This window comes from Penaeus monodon, unplaced genomic scaffold, assembly GCF_015228065.2.
Source record: "Penaeus monodon isolate SGIC_2016 unplaced genomic scaffold, NSTDA_Pmon_1 PmonScaffold_22805, whole genome shotgun sequence".
Taxonomy (NCBI): Eukaryota; Metazoa; Arthropoda; class Malacostraca; order Decapoda; family Penaeidae; genus Penaeus; species Penaeus monodon.
This window is the reverse complement of record NW_023652817.1, coordinates 1-5,138: the sequence shown is the minus strand read 5'-3', so window position 1 is coordinate 5,138 and position 5,138 is coordinate 1. Positions and strand designations below refer to the sequence as shown.

General features: G+C 38.8%; 1 pseudogene; it reads right to left on the bottom strand.

The window, feature by feature from the left end:
• Positions 1–2,690: 2,690 nt before the first annotated feature.
• LOC119570183 lies at positions 2,691–4,988 on the bottom strand (annotated as a pseudogene).
• Positions 4,989–5,138: the final 150 nt, after the last annotated feature.

Here is a 5,138-nt window from a genome sequence, read left to right as displayed (position 1 = left end):
TTTTTTTTTTTTTTTTTATTTTTTTTATAAAAAAAAATTTTTTTTTTTTTATTTTTTTTCCCCCCCCCCCCCCCCCCCCAAAAAAAAAAAAAACCATAAAAAAAAAAATGCTTTTTTAAAATTTTTTTCCCCAATTTTAACTTATTTAAATTTAATAATTATTTAAATAATTATTTTTGGGTTTTTTTTTTAAATATATAAAAAAAAATAATTTAATATAGAAATAAAGTATGTAAGTTAAGATATATAAAATACGATTAATTACGTTGATCAAATCCGGTATCACTGTTGCAGAATATTAAGCCAGACTGTGGTGGTTGCCATAGTAATTTGTTGGATTTTGGGTTTACATGCAACTTCATTTTGTTTGTGTTTTTTTTGGGGTTTTGGTTGGGGTGTTATTTAGATTTAAAATTAATTATTATTATATTTCCTATAAAAAAAATATTATAAGATTTTAAAAAAAAAAAAAAAAAAAAAAAAAAATAAAAAAAAAAAAAAAAAAAAAATTTTTTTTTTTTTTTTTTTTTTTTTTTAATTTTTAGGACTTTTAAAAATTTTGTTCCCCCTTTTCAGTTGTGCAGGGATAAAAAAATTAAGAAGGTAAATATGCAGAAAATACTGACCATTTTTCTTGTTAGAAATTTTATTTTATATAATTTTATAATATATAATAAATATATTAATTATAAAAATATAATATATATTATATATATGTAATATATATGTTATTTGTGTGTGTGTGTGTGTGTGGTGTTGTTGTGTTGGTGTGGACTTTGAGAACTGTAAAAGGGCTTTTAATTTTTTTTATTTTTAAACTTTTTATGAATTAATTTGATACAATGATTTTTGGATAGTTATCAGCAAGGTTTTTTCACCATCCATAAAATGATCTGCAAACACTAGGGAAAAAGGTAAATTTGCATCAACCTTATACTTTTTCCAAATGCAAATTCGGGGAAGTGTAATTTAAATATAATCCCAGAAGCCCAATAAATTATTATCTTTTTTCCTTTTTTTTGTTTTTCCCTTATTTCAGCCAAAATATAAAGTACAAAGCCAATAAATAGCTAGGGGGGAAAGGGGGAAATCAAACGACCGGAAAATATGCATTAAATTTACTTCGGTTTAGTATTAAGTCCACATGGAGAAATTCACAGCCATAAGGACATATAAAAGAATTCCAATATTGAAAGAATCCACTTCGGGAGGATGAAAAAAAATAACGATGATAATAATAATGATAATAATTAATAGTATAAAAAAAATAACAACCAACAAAATTTTTTTAAAGAGAAACAAATGTTATTAATTTCAGTTACACACCTGGGTCCCTAAAAAAAATTTAATCTTTATTACGCTAACTTTCGATATCTCTAAAGTGGAGAATAGAAATATCTTTTTTAAAAAAAAGTTACAACGCATGTGCGTGGGCGCTGATTACACATAAAAGAGAGAAAAAAAAAAGAAAAAAAATGTGTCAAAAAAAGAAAGAACAGAAAACGGGTAAAACCCTTCTGTGGCCAAAGAGAGAGAGTTCTAACGAAAGACATGTAGAGGAAAAAAGAAACGATAAAGAGAAGGAGAAAGAACAAGGAGAAGGAATTACACGATTTTTAGATAAATCGTTTATTCTTTTCACAAGGGTCGTCTCGCGATGGCGTGTCACGGTCTAAAACTAAGAGGGCGCGAGAATATTTTCGAACACTTTTTTTTCATACAAATTTTTAAACTCCTAGCTTAATTTAAATATTAGATAGATGTGGATCAGATAAGCGAATAATAGAAATACGGATATTTTTAAACGTGTTTCTTTGATCAGAGAGGTTTGTTATTAACGGAAAAAAAATATTGCCTTTTCAACTCATTATAACTTTCGATGCTAAACGCATACTAATTAACCGGGAAAAAAGTATGGGGTTTAACCTTTTTATAAATCTGTTCACGAAATAAAGAAAAAAAGAATCATAAAGTTTATATTTTGTTACTTTCTCTCGCTGCTCGTTCTTTTCCAAGCGTGTAAAATTCTACGTCAGATTTTTTTTCCCTTTTATACGCGCGTCGCTGCGATGTTTTTCGCCCTGAAACTAGATCCTAAACCTTTAAATTTTTTCGTTTTAAAGGCTGCCCTCGCAAAAATGGCAAGATAAAGTAGGAAATAAAAAGAAAAGGAAATCAATATGATTCCAGATAAAATAATACATACATTTTCCCAAATTTAAGGAACAGCTTTCCTCGATACAACCTCCTCCCCGAAAATACCTGAACATCCTCCTTCGATTTAGACACCATTACAGTAAGTCTGTAAATGGAACGAAATACAGCTCGAGGAATATTAAGGGAGGATTAATAGACATGACGTTTCGAGAAAGGCCTATAGACTCCTCTTCTGGGGGAGAACCGAAATGGAGTCGATGTTCTGTGCCGATTAATCTCTTCGGTAGGCCATAAGCGAAGGCAAAGGTTCCGTTTAAGGCGGTCGTCATCTTACAAAGATAAAGGTTTAATCATCATCTCTCGTGGGCTTTTTTTCCATAGCTTTCGGTGCTTCTTCATTCTCATCTTCGACAGCGGAAATGCATGACTATTGTTGTCGAGTAGTTTCGCTTCGTGGATAGCCATGTTATCGGGCTTTTTTTTATACACAGCCACTTTTTAGAGACCTTCTATTCCTTAAAGAATCTTAGGCATTACCGGTGGGTTCCCTTTGGGGACGGTTTTTGGACGGTGCGCTGGTCTCCCTTCTCGTGGACACAGAACCAAGGCTCTTCTTGGTGAGTTTGACGCGGTACCTGTGCGAGGCAGGGAGGAGAGAGAAGAAGAGGGAAGGAGAGAAGAAGAGGGAAGGAGAGAAGAAGAGGGAAGGGAAAAGGGGGGAAGAAGAGAAGGAGGGAAGGGAAAAAGGAGGGAGGAGAGAAGGAGAAGCAAAAAGGGAGAGACAATGAAAGCGAAAGCGAAAGAAACATAGAAAGAGAGAAAGAATGAAGTAGAGACAGAGAGACAAAGGCAAAAAGGAAGGACAGAGAGAGAAAAGAAAAAAAAAACGTTAGTTTGAACAGAGACGAACAAATAAAGTGAGCTCCGCCATTACACGCATCCCCTTAAAAAAAATCAACCGAGAGAAAACACCCCGATTTTCCGGGACCGCACTTACTTGGGATGGTTTATGGCGTAGACGAGGGGTCAATACAGGCCGCAATCTTGCAGGTACAGGCAAGGAATCATAGACACGAAGGGCGTGACCAGATCCTCCCTCCCGAAGGTGCAGGTGAAGGCGATCACGGCATAGGGCGTCCACGAGATAAGGAAAAGCGAGGTGAGAGTGGCCCCCACCTTGGCCACGCGCACCTCCGCCTCATGTGGTCTTGTCGCCGGATCGTAGGGATTCCACGTTCATCTTGCTGGCCTGGGGAGAGGGGAGAGGAGAGAAGGAGGGAAGGGGAGAGGAAATACGAGGAGAGGAAAATAAAAGAAGGAGGATGAAGAGAGAGAAGAGGAGAAAGGGCGAGGAGAGGAGAGAAAGGGAAAGGACAGGAGAAAAGAGGAGAGGAGAGAAGAATAGGAGAGAGAGAGAGAGAAGAAATGGGAAGAGAGAGATAGAGAGAGAGAGAGAGGGGAGGAGAGAGAAGAGAGAGAAGAGAGAGAGAGAGAGAGAGAGAGAGAATTAATTGCATATTACTTTTATTTCGTTGCGTTTGTTTGAAAATTGTAAATATGATTATTATATAATGATAATGATAACAATTACTACTATTTTCACTATTATCATTATCATTATCATCATCACAGCTGTATTATAATCACGTATGACAACTTACTTCCCTCACAACCACAAAAACAAATTCATAAACACTCCCACCAACAACAACATCAACAGCGACAACGACAATAATAAACCTCATCATCATTATCATTCCTTATTTTCACAGCATATTTACCTGCTTCTTCAGAGACTTCTCGTGGGCGGCGACGTGGGTTTTTACACGAGGTAATAACAAGTGGTGATGATAAGCATGGGGATGAGCCCCCATGCAGAACCAAGGCCGACGACATAGAACTTAGAACCTTCACTCATGTAGTCGAAGGTTTCAGCTCGTCGGTATCCCTCTGGTGGTGTTTTAAAAAGGGTGGGGGGGTTTAAAATGGTGTGGAAGAGTAGGTGTGATTATATGTGTTTACTTGTGTGGTGTGTTTGGGGGGTGGTGTTAGTGTGTGTAAGGAGGCTGAGTGTTCGTGTGTGTGTGTGTGTGAAGTTTGTGTGGTGTGTTTGGGTGTGTGTGTGTGTGTGAAGTTTGTGTGTGTTTGTGTGTTGTGTGTGTGTGTGTGGGTTTTTGTGTGTGTGTGTGTGTGTGTGTGTGTGTGTGTGTGTGTGTATGTATCTGTGATATGTAAGTGTATGTGTAAATGGAAGTGTAAAGTCTTTGTGTCTGTGCTTCTGTCTGTATTTGGGTCTGTGTCCATGTCTTTGTCAAAGTTTATATTTTAGTCTAACATACAAACACACAAAACACACATACACACACACCACAAACACACAACACACACACACACACACACACACACATCTACCCACAAATCCATCTGAAACAAAATCCCTCTCAACAACCCCAAAAAAAAAAAATTCCTTCTCAATCCCACAACTCCAAAACCCACAAACCCTCCCCCCCCTGCACTCTCACTCCCTTCCTCGCCCTTGGTCCCCTCCCTCCTTCCTCCCCGTTCCCGTTCCCCTCCCCTTTCCCTCCCTTCCCCGCCCCCACTCCCTCCCCCCCAGATTCCCCCCCCTTCTCTACCCCTTCCCTCCCTACCCTACCCCCTTTCCCCCCCCCTGTCCCCTTAGCCCGCCGCCCTCCCTCCCTTCCGCGCCCCCACTCCCTCCCCCTCAGACTCACCGGGGACAAATCGGTTTTCCCGATCTCGAGGAAGGGCATGAGGACCCAGGGCGTGATCCAGGCGTAGATGAAGAACAGGATGGCCGTACCTGGCCGCTGGTCAAGGGCCTTCCAGGGGTTGGTGATGGTCCGTAGATTTCGAGGAGACGGTGAGGGTTAGAAAGGACACGGGGAGACGGGTGGAGGGTTAGAAAGGACACGGGAGACGGTGGAGGGTTAAAAAAAGGGGGAAAGGGAGAAAGGGGG